Source organism: Drosophila sulfurigaster, chromosome 3 (genome assembly GCF_023558435.1).
Source record: "Drosophila sulfurigaster albostrigata strain 15112-1811.04 chromosome 3, ASM2355843v2, whole genome shotgun sequence".
Taxonomy (NCBI): Eukaryota; Metazoa; Arthropoda; class Insecta; order Diptera; family Drosophilidae; genus Drosophila; species Drosophila sulfurigaster.
The window spans coordinates 44,710,052-44,730,137 of record NC_084883.1 but is presented as its reverse complement, the minus strand read 5'-3'; the positions used below and the strand labels follow the sequence as shown (position 1 = coordinate 44,730,137).

At 35.2% G+C, this 20,086-nt stretch overlaps 2 long non-coding RNA genes across 2 annotated transcripts; both read right to left on the bottom strand.

Moving 5' to 3' along the window:
* Positions 1 to 11,770: 11,770 nt before the first annotated feature.
* Positions 11,771 to 12,973, bottom strand: LOC133844911 (uncharacterized). Its single transcript, XR_009894651.1, has 2 exons — positions 12,123 to 12,973; positions 11,771 to 12,063 (listed from the first exon to the last, which is right to left on the bottom strand). It is a non-coding gene; the product is annotated as an uncharacterized LOC133844911 (long non-coding RNA).
* A 934-nt stretch (positions 12,974 to 13,907) lies between these two features.
* Positions 13,908 to 14,542, bottom strand: LOC133844912 (uncharacterized). The gene is made up of 2 exons (XR_009894652.1): positions 14,214 to 14,542; positions 13,908 to 14,159 (listed from the first exon to the last, which is right to left on the bottom strand). It is a non-coding gene; the product is annotated as an uncharacterized LOC133844912 (long non-coding RNA).
* Positions 14,543 to 20,086: the final 5,544 nt, after the last annotated feature.

The window sequence follows — 20,086 nt, the reverse complement described above, 5'->3', positions numbered from 1 at the left end:
AATTTGCTGAAAATGTCATGAAAAGATGGTTTTCAAAATTACTGAGAAATAAGAATGCAGTTAATTACAAATTCAATCATTTTTTTTGCTTAGTAATTTCTTTCAGTGTGCTTGCACGTAGGCCCGTCTAAGTTATCAGCAACCCCTATATCACACACGACACAAAAGACTACACAGATACCGCAGAGCAGAGCAGAGCTAAGCAGAGCAGAGGCTCTCTGCTAATTGGTTGCCCCTGACACGCGTCATGCTCTCCAAGTGAACGGCAACTGCAACAACAACTGCAACAACAACTGCATCAGCAACTGCAACTGCAACAGCAAAAGGTGAAATTGTACATCATTCTCGGTCTATTGGTATCGCTCACTCAGTGGCTCGTTCTCAATTTTAGATTGTCTTTTGTTTTGGCCCAGTTGACGAAACTACCTACGCAAGAAACAGTTTTCTAGAGTCGTTTTTTGTTGTTGTTGTCGAGTCTATTTCAAAGTGCATTTGGACAGAGTCGAGAACCTTTCCCAGTTACCAGTTCCCGGTGTGGCATGTTCCCATTTCTTGTTGTTGATACGCTGAAAGAAAGGTGCCACAAAGAGAAGAAAGCAATAGAATGGCATTTTTATGAATGGTTCGAATCATTCTCTCTATGAAAAGCATTTCGTGTGTCGTCAACAAACAGCGTGTAAAGTGGCCGTAAAATGCAGCCAAACACTCGAGGTCACATGATTAGTGTCACATTAATAAACATGCGGCGAACTTCGATCGACGACTGATGACCACCAAAGTCCTGAATATCAGCTGTGGATCTTTCACGGTGTCGGCATCGTGCTTAGTTCAAAGCAACAGCAGCAAAAATATTGCATATTTTCATAATGGCATAATACCGAGAGCTTAAATTAAAAAACGAAACGAAAAAAAAACTACTACAACAAAAGGAGAACACAAAAAAAAAATAAGAACATACGCACAACGCAATTTAAATACTCTTTTAGATTTTCATGTACATAAAATAATAACCAATTTAAGCTAATAGGATTCCTTCTTATAAGGATGAACTTCAGTTTATTTTAATTGAATTATTTAATTTTGTTCTGGGTGTTTGAATATTATTATAAATGTCTATTTAAAAAAAATAAACGCCAAACAAATAAATTTAATAGAATTGTTTTTTATTTGCATATCGTAGCTTGTGTTAAAAAGATGTTTTTTTTGTTTATGTTACAATTACTATTCAAGATAATAATAATTTAATATCTTCAGCGCAGTTGCTTTTGGTATTTATCAACACACTTGCATATACATAGAAAGAAATTTTGGAAAATTGGAATTATTTTTCCAAATGTGTATTAAACTAAATTGCCACAACATAGTCTTAGTTGATTTGGTATATTTTGTACTTTATGGTATATTTTGATTGTAGTACTATATAAATTACTTATTTTTGCGGTATATTAATTTGATATATTTTAAAATTAATACCGCACTGTTGTACTTTTATTCAATATGTGTGGCGGGTATCTCACAGTCGAGTGTACTCGAATATTGAATTAGAATAGTTTCATAAATGAATGTGATTTTAAGGATCGTTATATATGTTCAAAATCATCATTATGTTCAAAATCATCACTATTTAAATGACTTTAATTTGCCTAATTTAATTTAGAATTTTTGCCACCTTCTTAAAGAAAAAATCTTGTTGGGATCATTGTATAAAATTCTTTTCCAAATTGTCGCTATTTAAATGTCTTTAATTTGATTAACTTAGCCTAGCATAATTGTCACCTTCTTAAGGAAAATCAACGTAAAGATCATTATATAAAATTGTTTTAAAAATCATCATTTCTTTATTTAGCTTAACTTAGTAAAGAATACTTGCCACCTTTTCAAAGAAAAACATTTTAAGAATCATTATAACATATAAAATACTTTCATAAATCATCATTATTTAATTGAGTTTAATTTGGTTAGCTTTCAATATTAGCGTCCCTCTTAATTAAAAATTTCAGCTAACTCAATTGGCGTATCTTATGCGTAAAATTCATGTTTTGCTTCCTTTCGATTATCGGAAACTCGTCGATAATTAATTGATCTGTCGCATGCTGTATCTTAATGCAATTATGCCCAGTTCGAGGACTGTTAAAAGTATGTTAAATTTGTGTAAATACCGAAAGCAGCTTAATGGTGCCAGTTTCAGTTTGAGTTTGAGTTTCAGTTGCCCAAGCTACTTTTGTGGTTTTTGGTGGTGTCCAGGAAGCAGCCGTGACAGATGTTACCGCATCGATATAAGGTATTATATATATATACTCTATATAATACGCAGCTTGTCGAGTGGCTGCTGTTCAGTCTGCTCTTAAGCTACCCCTTTCTAGATGTTGTATTGAGTAGGGTGAGTTTTACTTTTGCTGCTGTTGTTGATGTTTCTGATGTTTCAGATGTTGTGTGGAGGATCATCGGGTTATCGGCATTCAGAAAGCTAATCAATCGATTGGCTGGATGAAATGAAGCCAAAGATTAAGATTGAGCCTGGCAGTGAAATGTGGAAGAAGAAGTCGAAGAAGAAAGACAGATCAATATAGAAAGGCCACCAAACAAGTTAGAAATCTGTTTATTTTCTTCTCTTTTGCTTGAATTGCATTGACGACGCATCATTAAAATATTTTCCATTGCTTGTTGTTGTTGTTGTTGTTGTTATAGTTGTTGTTACTGTTGTTTGGTGTTAAATCAAAAACCACTTGAACGAAATAAAATCTTTCTCACAGTCGGCGACGATCGCGCGAGAAAGAAAAGAATTGGGAACGGGATTGAGACTGAGACTGAGACTCTGGCATGGGAAACGCGCGGCAAAAGATCGAACGGACTGACGGACAGACGGACGGGGGAAACGAGGCAAACAAATTATGAGAACGAAATGCGACGACGACGACGACGACGAGAGTCGCGTCTCAGTTCGGTTCTCGTCTCATCTCGTCTCTTGTCTTGAAGAATGTCTGGTTTTGTTCTTTGCTGCTTGCTGGCTTTGTTGTTGCTCCTAAATTGATGACAACAACATCAAAACGGACAAGCGTGCGCTTCAAATGTATCTCTGTATCTGCATAGGCCCGAGATACTTTGGCTCCCAGAGTATCTTTTGTTGACCGTGACGATTTCTCGTATACCTGGCGACGATTTCAAGCAAAAAAAAAACAGAAACAAGAGCTGAAAAAAAATGAGAATATCAAGAGAAGAAATACACACACAAAATAAATGCCACAATAAGTCAATAATCAAAAAGAGAACGACAGATAGATGGATGAATGGATGGATGGATGTTTTCGAGTATATAAATATTCGTATGTACTCATTTGGATTGGCCCGATGGTTGACTAACAGCTATAACTGGCTGTCTGTCTGGCTGTCTGTCCGTCTGTCTGTCTGGCTTGGATGGAGCTGCGCTTATCATCATTATTCAAAGCGAGCCACCAACGCCGCCGACACCGCCATCGACATCGCCACCGCTTTAGAAATAGAAAACTAATAATAATAACAAGAACGGCAAACAGAAACGAGAAAAACAAAACAAGTTTTTGTGGGCGAGTGCATGGAAATGCTCGATGTCTATCGATATACATAGAAAAAAAAAATAGAAATAAAAATCAAGTTGAAAAGAATTTCTAAAACTCATAAAACAACTGCGACGACGACGACGACGACTGCGACGAGTTTTGATTTCGATTTGAGTTCTCTTTTCTCATTCTCTTGTTGTGCTTGCTACTCATAGTTGTTGATCCAATGCGATGCATGGCAAAAGCCAGCACAGCACACAGAACACAGAACACATGTAAAAAACATTTCAATTCACACTCTGGACCAACCCAGGCACTGAGAGTGAGAGAAGAGAGAAGAGGGGGGAAAAGTGGTTGGCGGTGGCACTAACAACTCGTCATCGTCAATATCAGGTTCGGTTTTGGGCTCCAGACCCAGGAAAGTGGTCAGAGTCCGACTCGGAGTCAGAGCCCACGCCCGCGTTATGATTTTGTGGCCATTTTATAACTAACAGCATTCCATCGTCCACATCGACATCGACATCGACATCAGCATCGGCGCCGTTGTCGCTTTCAGAGCCCCGGCACATGCCGGCAATCTTCTCAGTCCCTCAGTCCTCAGTCAGTTTCCGATCAGAGGCCCAGTTGCAGTCTCATTCTCATTCTCAATGTACAACATGCCCCATGCCCCACATGCCACACACGTTGCTGATGAGCCACGCAGCAACAGCAACAGCAGCAAGCGATTGACCGCCAGACTGACGGACCGACAGTCGAAACAACACTCTCAGCATCATCAGACTCCATTGCCTTGCCCCGAGGGCAGTTGATGCGCTGCTGTTGCTGTTGTTGGTGCCGTTGCTTGGTTGCCACTGCCACTGCTGCCCCTTGGTGACAGAAGCGACGCAATGCGTTGCATGTTGTATGTATGTGGGCAGCAGCATCTAAAGCACTGAAGAGTGGGCATAGAGAGAGTATGAGATGCAGAGGGACCGACTGGTAACCCATTAAACAATGCATTTAAATTCTATTCCAACTAGTATCAATAAAAAATTCTGCGCAACCTGCAAGCTGAGAAAATTAGATCTTAGATGATAATTGTGAATATTTTCAGTACTTAAAAACTAAAGATTATGGTTATATTTTATATATTTTTACAGATGTAAAAAGATTGAAACACTTTACACATACATTACTTGTTCACCTTGATCATTGAAAATTACCTCAAGGGGTCGTTTAACATATCCATTTCCACCTCCTGTCATTGAAGGCATAGCGAGAGAAATAAAGCATAAAGCCATTAGAAAATTTTTTTGAAATTAGATCAGCAATTATAATAGATGGAACGTTTTATCATACTTACAAGCAATTTCATATTCACAAATTGGATTGCAAAAAAAATATTAAGAAATCTTTTATAGGATTTTAAAAAACCTCCAAAGTAGTCACTTAATTACAATTTTCACGCATTTTTATACCTGCGACCCATAGAATAGAAGGGTATTATAGCTTAGTGCTGCTAGCAGGAAATGAATGTAACAATCAGTAGTAGGCAAAGTATATATATTCTTGATCAGCTTCAACAGCCGAATAGAAAAAAGTCATGTCCGTCCGTCTGTCTGTTTGTCTGTCCGTATGAAACACTGAATCTCAAAGACAATAAGAGATAAGAGAATTATAACAGCACTTGTTATGTTCGCACGCAGATCAAGTTTGATTAAAATTTTGTGCCATGCCCACTTCCGCCCCTGCATATCGATAAAAATCGAATAACAAGCGTAATTTTGAAGCTAGATAGGAGATTCATGGTACATACTTTAATAACTATAGTGTATATGAAAATTTGACTGCGATCAGATAAAAATTGTAGAAGGTATTTAAGTATGGGCAAAAATTATTGACAAACTCAGTAAAAAGGTTTAAGTCGAGTGTGCTCGACTGTGAGATACCCTCTCATAATTTAAAAAACCAGAAATATTTAAATATATATACATAATATATATACATAAGGCCACATTTGATATATTTACCATGGAATACAACATAAACCACATTGTTAACAAAAAAAAAAAATGAATCCCGTTTATTGCAATGAAAAATTATTTCTTAAATGCCTCATGGCTCTGAGATCTAGCTATGTAGGCAATTTGGGAATGTACGGACAGACATTGTAATTTAAGCAAATAGTTCTTTATTAATGAACACATTGCTCTTAAAACAATTCTAAAACGGACTTCAAATTATTCGAACGTTCGTACTTTAATCAGGAATTTTAATTCTCACATTTATTGAACTCGTTAATCAAACAAAATTAAATGAATGGCGAACATATTATTCGCGAGGAAAACGAAATATTAGTTAGATTACTACAATATATTCAACATCAACTTTAACTTTTCCGTTGCCTGCTTGCCACTGCCCGAAAGAAGCGACGCAATGCGTTGCATGTTGTCTGTATGTGGGCAGCAGCATCTAAAGCAGTGAAAAACGGGCAGAAAGAGAGAGGGAGAAAGAGAGTGAGTGTGATAAAGAGATGCAGAGGGAAACTGAATGCGTGTCCAACCAACTGTTAACCCATTAAAGTTCTTGTCATCACTAATGCAAACGGAGTAAAGAAAAAAGTGAACGCACCTTTAGATTTTATAGATGATGCATTTCGATTTATCATTTAAACAATTTTATGATAATTATACCTTCAAATCAAAGTAGAAAAGCTGTTGGTAAACCATAAAAAATTAATTGCTCCTTGGACACCCCTTTCAGGGGGGATTAAAGATAAAAGTTTCTAAGCATTAATCGAGATGGTGTTTTAAAGATTATCTATATAAGGGGGTGGAGTTTGGTAAAGCTATTAGAAAAAATAGTTTATATTTATTTCTGTTTAAATATTTTCCATTATTTATATTTATAAGTTTATATTCTATTAAAGCCTTTGATCGATCAATTAAATTATTGGGTGGCTTGAAGACTACCGACTCTCAGACGAATACAGTCATCGGAATTTGTTAAAATTGGATAAGCAATTATAATATAAAATTGAGTTAAAGAATATTCCGCTAACAAATAATATAATACTTTCAAATAATCTCTTGGACTTTGAACAAATTCATAAAATATGTAAATATGTTTATGTTAATTTCAATTTGTATAATTTTCTTTTGTAATTAGAAGTTAATCAGCCAAAAAATTTAACCGGAACCAAAATAATAAATAAAATGTTTAACAATATTTTCAGCTCAGCTCAGCCAAATACAAATTAAATTCTCCTTATTATATTCTTTCAATGATCGATATAGATTTTTATAATTATTGGCTATTGAATTATTTGTAAGCATTTTGGATTCTTTTTTGGTGGCTATCATTGGGTTAATGTTTGGTTAGCTGGAAATCCGATTCTATTCTGAATCACAATTTCTGATTCATTCTGTTCGGGTTTATTTCTCTTTTAATATAAGACGCCATAAAATGAAAGCAAATATGTTATGTGTGTGGGTGATCATAAAATGAATTATAATTAGGCAAATGATTGCCAACATTTATTTGTTTGTTGGTCGCTTTTGCAACAAGCAACAACGAGCGAAGAGATAAATATTAAAATTGATAAGCGCCGTTTTTTTTTTTGCTTGACAGAATATAAACATTAAAGATCGTTCACTTTATTATTTAAAAGGTTATCAATTTTGGTTTTTATCTGCGTTTAATCAGATAAGACTCTAAATTTAAATTAAATGGCAAACGAATTTTTTGTTCTAATGGTTTTCGCTTAGTTTTCTATATTTCTACGATTTTTTCGTATTTATCAGCAAAATTGAAATTTTTTCAAATGTATCTAAAACAAAAACATTTTGTGAGCTCGACAAGTGTCCAGATATTCGTAGTACTCATATATCTATTCTAAAATGCTTATCAATTCATACATATTCGTTACTATGTTATGTTAACTTTTCTTGGAGAGTCTCGTACACACACAAACACACAAAAGCAGTCCACATGTTTTGTATAATTATCGTGGTTAATGTCTCGACTTTGTTGTTTTGTTTTATTTTTTTTTTCGTTTTTATTTTGTATTTTTGTGCTGATAAAAAACGTTTTATCAGTTCTTTTTTGTGTATGAGGTTGCGTTTTTGTTTGCCTTTTAATTAAGTTGAACACAAAGTGAACAAAAATTCATGGAATTCCAACGACGACGACGACGACAATGTACAATTTACTATTGTTTGCCCCAACGAATGACCTTGAAATCTCCACCAACAGTATTAAACAACTACAGCTACTTATAGCCATCTTGCTGGCCCAAAAAATCAACTTTCTTTTGCCCCGTTCGCTGTTGAAAGTTGCGGTTAATTTCAAGATACTGTGCCCAGGTAACAATTAAGTCTAAACTCAAGTCCGCAGCTGCAACAAAAGCATCAACACACACACAGTTAGCAACAACAACAGTAATAGCAACATCAACTACAACAAAAATGAAAGTAGACACAAATTTAGTTGCAATATTTCGTAATGCACACAATGACCACCCTTCCTCTCAACCACTTGAGCTCAGCCTGGTTTGGGGCTATGAAGCTGCCCCAAAACCCACATGAGTATCTTGCAGTTGTTGTTGTTACTGCTGTTGTTGTTGTTGCTGTTGTTGCTGTTGCCTTGGACAAATTGCATAGTGGTGCTCAGCGTTCAGTTCAGGAGTTGGCCAATCTTTGCTAAGATGCCACATAATTAGGCATAATTTATGACTAGAGCAAATATGGTTGCAACAAACAGTTGCACAGTCAAGTGAAAGTGCCACAGCATCCACAACAACTACATGCAACGGCATTCGCCCCATGCAAATTGCTCAATTAAAAGCTACATCTCAAAGGACAGCCAATCAGGGAAATGTGTTCAGTTTATAAGATTCATAAAAGATATTTGCAATATCCAGTTTTCATTTATCTAGTTCTAATTCGATTAACATTATATCTGTAAACAAAAAATAAAAATAAACAAATAATGTGAATGTCGAGAAACAATATATAAATTTAAATATATATCCATTTTACGTTTAAAAACAAATCAAGTAGGTTTTGAGCTTGCCTCTGAGATTTGGACAATTGTTATACCCACTACCCATAGGGTAAAAGGGTATTACAACTTTGTGTCTGCAGGCAATGTATGTAAAAGACAGAAGAAGGCATCTCCGACCTTATAAATCATATATATTCATGATCAGGGTCAGCAGCCAAATCGATGCCGATCTGTCTGTCTGTCCGTATGAACACCTTGACAGCACTTCTAATGTTTCCACGCATATCAAGATTATTTCAAATTTTTGTCAAGTCCACTTCCGTTGCTTAAACTCAACAGCTCTTGATTTAAGCACATTTTGTTCTTAAAACAATTTTAAAACGGACTTTAAATTATTCGAACGTTCTTACTTGAATCATGAATTTTCAATATCCCCAAGCACGAACGCGTTTTGTTTTTTTTTTCACATTAATTGAACTCATTTACCAAACATAAGCACAGAACTTTTCCGTTAGCATTTCAAAAGAAACGCGGGGGAAGCGAAAAATAAATATTTCAAATATTTTATTCGCTGACCTATTGAGTTATTTCTTTATAAGCAGGCGTAATCGTTTTTCAAAAACTTGTTTTAAATGTTTAAAATAATCTTGAATCTTTCTTTATTTATTTGAACATTGAAAGTAAATTGATAGTTTGTCATATGTTGATATAGAAGACTTTTGATTCAGATATTGATTGCTCTTCTTTAATTAACTTTTCTGAAATGGGGGCCCCATCGGGTCCATAAGTGGCTAGGCGTCCTAGTAGTACGATATTCTATTGGCACGAATCCTGGATCAATCTCATAGTCACCCTGACATGCTGATGGTTGTAAGCCAAATGCGAGTAAGGCAATAATTGCAAGTGAAAATAGGATATGCAGCTGCATCTTTTCTGAATCGTAGTTGATTGTGCGAGTGGCTGTTTTGCTTTTATAGCAGCACAATTATATAAACAAGTTGATGCGAGACAAATTTCTATATTCTGTGCAATTTGGTATATTCTATGGACTAATTGTATTATTTCTGCTTGGTTTTAAGCATACCATATATGCCTCCAAGCTACATACTACTTCTACTACTCATAATATGAAAATAGGAGGACCCTTAGAACTTACAACTACAATGTCAGCCGTTTATCAATTTGATATTTCTTAATTATTTGAGTATTACGCAATTAGTAATTTTTCTATTCGTAAATGTTTTAAGATCTATTGATGAGCTTAGTAAGAGTTTAATTTAAATATTTATATACTTTCTACGAAACGCTGAATGCTTTATCACGAAAAGTTTACGCAGATCATCAATAATTATAGCTCTATCTTTTATAGTCTCTGATATCCATTGTTTCATACGGAGAGACGGACAGACACACAGACGGACATGGCTAGATCGTCTCGGCTGTTGACGCTGATCAAGAATAAATATACTTTATAGAGTCGGAGATGCCTCCTTCTACCTGTTACATACATTTCCTGTCGGCACAAGGTTATAATACCCTTCTACCCTATGGGTAGCGGGTATAACTAGTTCTGCAAACACACAATGACAAGCGCTGTAAAAATTATGACTCTATCTTGTATATGGTCTGATATTAAGTAGTGATAGGAATGTACTGACAGACAGTTTGACAGATATGGCAATATCATCTCAGCTATTGACTCTGATCTGAGATGCCTCCTTCTGCCTACTACATATATTTTCTGCATGCAAAAAATAGTTAGTCAAAATGAATTCGAATAATTTCATAAACTCAAACATTTGCAAACTAAATTACTAAGAAATATAACGAAATCTATTGGTGTCGTCTGAGTAATGTCGTCATTTTGGGTATGGCATACAGTAATCGTCGTTCAAGCACTAGTTTGAAATATATAAAATAATCTTGAATATTGCTTTATTTATTTGAACATTGAAAATTAAATTGACTGTCCATTTTTTAAGTTGTCTAATTTTGTATAGAAAACTTTTGATTCAGAGATTTATTGCTCTTCACTATTTATTATTGTTGAGTTATCTCCTTCTTCCTTTCTTTCCTCCACGAGGACGTTCGGTCATCCTTGAATATCCCCGGCCTTTATTTATGATGTTGCCTTGACTTTCTGCTGGTTGCAAACCAAATGCGAGTAAGGCAATAATTGCAAGTGAAAATAGGATATGCAGCCGCATCTTTTCTCAATCGTAGTTGATTTTGCGAGTGGCTGTTTTGCTTTTATAGCAGCACGATTATATAAACAAGTTGTTGCGTGACAAATTTCTTAATTCTGTGCAAATCTGTATATTCTATTGTACTAATTGTATTATTTCTGCATGGTTTTAAGCGTACCATATACGCCTCCAAATAATATCACTGAGAAAAGGAGGACCCCTAGAGTTTAAAACTGATAAAAGAAAAACTTTTGTATGGGTCTTAGAAGCTTTGGCTGACAATCTGGTATATTTTGCCCTCTATGATATATTTAGTATGTAGTACTGTATAAATATACCTAAAAAGCTTTTGCTATATATATATATATATATATATATATAGTATTTTTATGGTATATTAATTCGGTATATTTTTAAATATACCAAATATACAAATCACACGCCATGCAAATTATTTGTGTGTTACGAAATTGATCATTTTGTTATTAGTAAATGTTTTAGGATTTATTGATTTGCTTTATATCCTTCTTCTTAAAACTATATTTCTGTATGTTACTTTTGACATTTCTTGATATTGTACTGATTTAAATATAATTCCAAGTTTACATATTGCCAAAGTTAACATTTAGCAAGAGTTTCAATTACTGATATACATATCCTCTGCCAAATCTGTCAGCGTCATCACGAAAAGTATACGCAGATCAGGTTTGTTTTATGTTTTATATTTTTGATATTCTCCTTGCAGATCGAAAAATCGAATAAGACGAGTAATTTTATATCTAAAGTCGCATTGTTTTCACTTTATTAAAAGTAGCTAGCATTAGCTGTAACTTTTGCATTTATTTTTATTTTTTTTACATATTGTATTAGAATAGGGAGACTACAAAGCAGAAAAGCGTTTAGAAATAACTTGTTTATATGCATTTTTAAATTTCAACCTGCCAAGATTACTTGTAGATCTTCTGTTGATTACCCAGTATCTATTAGCAACAATTTGCATTACTCGAAGCAAAAACGAAATCACAATTGCAAGCGTTTCAAGTAACTTAAAAGTAAAGATTGTAGTTAAATTTTTCAATGCAGTTTATTATTTTTTTTATGTCACCAAAGAAAATACGAAGATTAAGAATTTAATTAATTTTTTTAAATGAATTTTGCATATAGGGCTTTTGGATGACTTAATAGATTGCATAATAGTCATTCGCAAAGTCATTATTATAGTCAGGAGGAGGTACATTAACATTGAAATCAATAGGTGGCCATCCAATTCCACCTCCTCGCCGGGGAGGGCGATAACCTCCCCGGCCATAAGCCTTTGAAGGTACAGCGAGAGAAAAAAGGCATAAAGCCATAAGAATCTTAAAAAATTAGAACAGCAATTAGAATACAATATTGAGTGATATAACGTTTTACTTACAAGCAATTTCATATTCTCAAATTGGATTGCAAAGAAATATAAAGAAATCTGTTGATATCGCCTGAGTTATGTCGTCTTTTATAGGATTTTGAAAAACCTCCAAAGTAGTCATTTAATTCAAATTTGTACGCATTTGTTTCGCAATTGGAGACACAATTGGCTATTCCGGCAAAAATTCAACCGCAACGAAAATAAATAATTACATTTGCTAACATATTGCCATAAAATATATATTTAATGCAATATCGATCGATTTTCAGTATTATTTTGGCATTATTTCAAGATATTATTGTTTAGATTTTAGAACATGTTCTCTATGTAGATCTAATATACTTCTCGTTTTATCTCGAATTGAATATGACCTTGTCTGCAACTGATTACACTCTGGATTGGCCACAATGAGATTACTAGACCACAATAAATTTCCATACGAATTGTATCTAAAAGCATTTCAAGCTGAATTTGTATCTGCATCTTTGTGTGTGGCAGCTGCATTTTACAGCTATGTAAAGCGTATCAAAGCAGAGCTGCCGTCTATCCATCTGTCTATAGTATTTGGCTTTCAATAGTGAACGGCTAACAAGAAACGGTAAACGCGTTTTGTCTACGCCCCACTGATGAAAACTCTTCACAGATTGCATTACAATGTCGCCAATGTTTTATTTTTATACCCGCTACCCATAGGGTAGAAGAGTCTTATAACTTTGTGCTTCCAGGAAATGTGTGTAACATGCAGAAGGAGGCAACTCCGACCCTGAAATATGTATATTTTTCTTGATCAGTGTCAACAGAAGAGACGATATAGACATGTCCGTCTGTCCGTATAAACACCTGGATCTACGAGACTATAAGAGATAGAGATTTAATTATGTTTCACAGCACTTGTTATGTATGCCCGCAGATCAAGTTGGTTTAAAATTTTTGCCACGTTGACTTTCGCCTCGCACATCGAAAAAGATTGAATAAAAAGAGTCATTTTGAAGGTAGCATGGATCTTTAGTATATACAATAATAGCTATAGTATTTAAGATTCCTGAAAATATGGTTGCAATAATCGACAATTTGTTGTCGAAGTTTTTTTATGAAATTATTTGAACATCATACTTATGGTACTACGGGTATTACTTGCTTTGGCTGACAATTTGGTATATTTTGAACTGTATGATATATTTGGTATGTAGTATATAGTTTAGTACAAATATACCTAAAAAGCCTTTTCTATATATACATTAATATTTGTTTAGTATTTTTTCGGTATATTAGTTTTGTAAATTTTTAAAGAAATCAAATATACAAATCACTTGCGCTGCAAATTATTTGAGTGTTACGAAATTGGTCATTTTGTTATTAGTAAATGTTTGAGGATTTATTGATTTTCTTTATATCCTTCTTTTTATAACTATATATCTGTTTGTTACTTTTGACATTTCTTGATATTGTGCTGATTTAAATATAATTCCAAATTTCCATATAGCCACAGATAATATTTAGTAAGAGTTTCGATTACAGATTTACATATCCTCTACCAAATCTGTCAACGTCATCACGAAAAGTATACGCAGATCAGTTTCGTAAATTCGCATTGTTTTTACTTTATTAAATAGCAAGCATTCGCGTCTATAACTATTTTCTTTGTTTTTTTTTTAAATAGGGAGACTACACATTTTAAAAATTTTAAACAACATAGAATCAATAAGAAAATTACTTGCAGATCTTCTATTGATTACCCAGTATCTATTAGCAAAAATTTGCATTACGCGAAGCAAAAAAGAAATCACAATTGCAAACATTTAAGTATGAAGTTTATTTTTTTTTTATGTCACCAAAAACTGTACGAAGATTAAAAATTTGATTAATTTTTACAAATGTATTTTGAATATAGAGCTTTAGGATGACTTAATAGATTGCATCATAATCATCAATTTCATCCCATGGACTAACGTGCAATTCAATAGGTGGCAATGGGAATTTTACTTTTCCTCTGCCATAAGCCATTGAAGGCACAGCGAGAGAAATAAAGCATAAAGCCATCAGAATCTTCGGAAATTAGCAATTAAAATACAATATTGAGTGATATATCTTTCTACTTACTAGCAATTTCATATTCACAAACTGGATTGCAAAAGAAATATAAAGAAATCTGTTGGTATCGCCTGAGTAATGTCTTCTTTTATACGATTTTGAAAAGCCTCCAAAGCAGTCACTTTATTAGAATTTGCACGCATTTGTTTCGCAATAGGTTATTCCGGCAAAACGTTCAACCGCAACGAAAATAAGTAATTACATTTTGCTACCATAAAATATATATTTAATGCAACATCGATCGATAATCAGTATAATATTGACATTGATTCAAGATGCATTTTAGCATTTAAAACATGTTTTCTATGTAGATCTAATATCCATCTCTCAACAAACGATATCATATATATCATATCCTATAAAAAGAGATAACATGGATCTTTAGTATATACAATAATAGCTATAGTATTTAAGATTCATGAAAATTTCGATGCAATCAGATAAAAATTGTTCATTTATTTATTTTTTTTTTTTTTTTAAGTTTTTTAATGAAATTTAGTATACTTTATACTTACTCCGAGTCTTATATTCAATGTGCTATATTTTTCTCTTTATGATATATAATATTTTGAATGTAGTATCAATATACTGTATATTCTTGGGTGTATTTTTAGTAATTTTTACAATACATTAATTTGTTATTTTTTAAAATTAATACCACAGTTTTTTTGCTGTGATTCAAAATGGTTGATGGGTATCTCACAGTCGAGCACACTCGACTGCAGCTTTCTTAGTTGTTTTAGTTTGGTAGAGTTGCTTTTGGTCTTGCCGAGACTTAAGTACGACAATAAATCGTCGCTTAAAGAGACTCAAGAATTGAGAACTGGCAACTACGAAATGGAGCTGAGAGTCGCCCACGCAGCAATTGCAACTTCATAACTCACTCAAATCGGAGAAAAGAAAGAGTGAGTGACACAAAGAGAGACAGACGCGCAGAGAACTAAAGTTAACCTCCAGAAGAAGCACACACACACACACACATACTTGGGTGGGTTGTACACATAGTACTGTCACAACACACTTGTGTGTGCATCTAGAAATTGTGCTCAATTTTCACGCAAAAGTTACACGCACACACACACACAGACATTAATAGATGTTGGCGCGACTGAGACGGAGACAGGCACAAAGAACAGAGACTGAAATGTAGCGTGGCCTGAGCCTTATCAACACAGAAGCATCATCTAGCACAAGATGCTTTTATCTCTCTCTCAGTTTGAGTCGTTTCGGAACAGGCGCACAGCAATCAACAGAGAGCACTCCACTCAGCAGCAGCAGCAGCAGCAGCAATGAGAACAGCAGCAGCAGCAGCTCGGATACTGCTTCGGTCTCCGTCTGCGTCTCTGTCTCCGTCTCGTTGTCGTTTTCGTTCTCGTGCTCGCTGTCTCAGTCTCGGTTGCTGGCTCTGATTCCAATTGAGGTGCAGTGTGGTGGATGGGGGAGGAGGAGGAAGTAGGGGGAAGCTACAAATGCGACTGAGAGTGTGCACAACTTGCCAAATATACACAATGGGCGAAATGTGCGAAAACCGACAGCGAACAGACAATCGACAACAAGAGACAACAGACACAGCACAGCACAGCAGAGCAGAGCACAAAACTGGAAATGGAGGAGCTAAAGAAGGCATGGAAAGCATACAGAGCGCATAGCAAGTAGCAAGTGGCAAGTGGCAACTGGGCAAGGAGAATGTGTGGGGGGAGGCTTAGAACACAGCAGTAGAGAATAAATGCCGACAAGAGCTGCGAGCGCAAATGAATCGCAATGAGGCGAGATGCAGCCAGCCAGACTCAGACTCGAGACTCAGACTCGAGAGTCAGAGTCAAAACTATAGCTATATGGCCATAACTACGATGTGACCATAGTGCAGAGTCCATAGTGTGTGTCTTGGCACTGCTCTGCCATAGGGAAAACTCGGCTCTCTCTCGCTTACACCCCAACCTCTTCCTCTCCGTCTCACTCTTTGCATTCTCGAAGCTCGTTTTCTAATGGGTTCCGCGACGGGAACTCGTCGTCAACAGGGCGTAATAAGCGCAGTTTCTGTTTGTTTTTTTCTTTTGCCTTTTTGCATATGAAAAATATGACAAAATATATATATACATACATATATAATATGTATAGAAAAAAAGCTAAGATGAAAAGATGCATTGAGCAGCCAGAGAATGGGAATGAGACAGACGTCTCAACTTGGTGAGTGATGAGAGGGGAGAGTGTGCAGTCGGTGTTGATTGCACTTTGTGTGCGAGAATGAATCGCAAAATGCGCTTGTTATGCTCTTGAATGTGATATGAATACGATGTGATGAAATCGCCATCTACTTGACGAAAAGCGTAAATAATGTGCTCAAATCAGAAATTGTTTATATATTCACATATTGTCTTAATTATATAAAATATTATATATGTTAAATACAAACTGAATTCGAACATAATGCAACTTTTGTTTGATTTAGATTAATACACTTAAAACAAATCAGAAATAGTTCATCTACTTTTATTCATACATTATGTGTCTTAATTATTGAAAATATCGTATTAAATACAAATTGAATTCTGCATGTATATAATATTTATGTTGCTTGGCTTAATGAATATCAATTATATGTTGTAGTCACAAATAGAAATGCAACTCGTTATTAATATTGTACAATATTGACTTACATAAATTCGACGGTATATAAATTTTATACATTTTTTTAAGTATTTCAATTACATAGTTTAACATTGCAGGCTTGATGAAAATGAAAACACCATCAGAAAAATGCATTTCTAATATTATATAATGTAAATTCTAGGCTTCTTAATCAACTCAGCATTTTTATTTTTCTTATATTTCTCACAAAATAAGAAACATCTTAAGATTACGTTTTTGCTACTTTTGGGTTTTTGTCTACACAAGACAGATTCGAAATAAATATTTTATTTTAATATTGAAATATAAAAAATAACGTAATATTTTTAAAATCTATCCATCTCTCATCTATTTAGATGAATTTACGCTATAAATTACTTGCAGTTTTATACAGTAGTCCATACCATAATTGTTACTCAGAGAACAGTATTTGCACTTTGATATTCGAATTAGTTGCAACTGCTGAAAAAGGTGTAAGAGCATGCATAGTTCGTAGAATTCATAAATCGCGCATTGGTCGACTGTTGTTGCTTATAGAGTGGGTGGCTTTGTTGTTCTTCTTGTTGAGGAGGAGAAGGGGGAGGAGATGCGGGTGGCAGAACTGACAATGAAGCCATCATTGCTGGCTGCCTGTGCATCAATTGCAACCCCCAATGGAGCTGAGCTGCTGCCCAGTCCACAGCATGCACTTAACACAGTTTTACATGGCACGCATACACACACACATGCACACACATAGATACTTACACACGCATGCAACCCGTCAACTCTCACACTTTTTCTCTTACTGTCTCTCAATCTGTTTGATTCTTTCTATCTCTCTCGCTTTCAGTCTCTCTCACTCTCTTGCTCTCTCCATCTCTCTTTGTTCTTCTCACTCTCTTTAATGACAGCTATCAGTGTCACTCTCTGTCTCTCTCTCAGTGTGCTGCTCTGTCAGCGGCTTTGTGTCGCGTTTTGGGGCACTGAGAATATCGCTCATTTTCAATAAAAATAGCTTAAAATTCGAACAGGCGTTCAGAAGTGTTGGCATAGCGAAATTTGCAATATGCCGCCGAATGGAAGCCGCTGGAAATATGTACGTACTATATCTGTATAAAAGTCGACTGCGGCGCTGACTGCGACGGCGACTGAGACGTCGACTGAGACTGGCATGCCGGGTTGGGTTTATTTTTGGGGCCAAGCAAATTTGTAGCGCCCGACAACTTATTGAAAAAGTTGAGCAAGAGACCTGAGCTTTGCTCTGCTGGGGAAATGCGCTTCCTACCGCCTCCCGCTTCCCTCCTCCCTTCTTCCCCTTCCCCTCGCTCTCTAAGCATGAAGTGGAGCTTCAAGTTTGTAAACGCCATTTTGATTGCAACAATGACGACGACGACGACGACAAGCAACATCTGTTGGCAGAGGCAAGAACCTGCCAGAGTCGCAATCGCAATCGCAGAGAAGTGCAGAGAAGCAACACAGCTTGCAAATCGACTTGCACTTGCTGCTGCTTTCCTGCTGCTCTGAGCGCCGCAGATGCAGATGCAGCAACGACAACGGCAACGGCGACAGAAGCAGCAGCAACAGCAGCAACAGCGACAGCAGCAACAACCTTCGTATTTGTGTGTTTTACTTCCGGTTCGTGGCCACCGCGTTGTCGACAAAGGCGCGGGTGGGAAAAGCTGGATTCCAGCTCCAACTCGAACTTCAGCTCGACTCGACTCCACTCGAGTGGTTTGTTTGGCTGCTGCATTTTTTGGAGCACACTGGCAACAAGGGGCAGACGACGGTCGACGGTCGACGCATCGTCATCCTCAACCTCATCCTCATCCGTTGAAAGTTTGCGGTCGTTGGCTTCAGCTTTAGCTTCAGTTTCAGCTTCAGCTTCAGCATCGACGTCGCATTTTTCGTTTCGTTTCATTTTGTTGTTTTCTTTTTTGTGTGCAGTTTGTTCTCTGCTTACAGCGGATGCTGTTGGCTATGGCGCTGCATGCAACGCTCTCCTCACCTTCCACCCTCTACTATCTCTCTCTTATGTCTGTTGATCCGTGGGTGGAGTTTTGGAGCGCACTCACACACACTCACTCACACTCACACATTCACAGTTGCAACTTATGGTTATGTGTAGTGCGAGTTTAACTGCTGTCGCGTCGTTTCATAACTGCGAAAGTGCTGATTGAGTTCCTGCAACAACTTATCCTACTTGCCACACACAAGCTCACACACACACTCGCATGGGTAAGTAATATGGTGGAGAGATAGTACTTAGCCGAGAATCATCAGGAAATTGAGCTGAAAAGCTTGTCAGCAGTGAGTAGCAACTTTAAACTGTCAGTTTAGACATTCATAAACTTGCATTTACTGAATTACATACATGTAATATATTATTATCTAGATGATACTGAAGTTGTGAATAAAAATTTAACATTTATAAATTCTTTAAATTTTCTAATTATTATAAGTATCCAACATATTTATTTTGTTTTTACTAAATTACATATTATATTATCTAGATGTTGCTAAAATTATGAAAAAATATTGCAACTATAAATAATTATAAAAAAAAACATCATATGTAAAATTCAAAATCTAATTGAATTTGTTATTTTATGTATAATATGTAATTGTTAAATGTATTTCTTTTCTATTTGCTAAACAAATAAGACTATTTATATAATAATGGCATTATATGTTATAGTTATACCTGAGGGCTCAATTTTTTTTTTTTTTTTGTATTTTGTGAATTAAATATAATATTTTCTAGCTTGGCTTATAATGATCCAATATTAAATGTGTTGTAAAAGATTTAATCAAAAATAGAACGTGATACACAAAACTTTCAAATTCGATGAATATTCTATTTATTATAACATTCAAACTTATTTTTGTTAAGCCATAATTTTAAAATTATATTAGATCTAAAACTATCTGCGAGAGGCAAAAGCAAAAGTGAACGAACGATGTAATCAAATAGTAAGAATTTTGTGCATTTATTTACAGCTCTAAAAGTTTCTGAACTAAAGCAATTAAAATGATAGTAAAACAAATTACGTCCCCATGATATGAGTTTAAGGTTTCAATTGAATGAATTTCCCTATAATGTGTTGTTATAGTACTACTTTTTTTTATTCATTATTAAATTGAACCAATTTGAAGTATACTTAATTAGTGAAAAATAAGCTAATTAAATTAATTGACAATACCCCAAATAACTATTTTTGCTCAGTAAAAACTTGAAAAGATGAACTCACTAAACCATAATTTAGATTTCATTG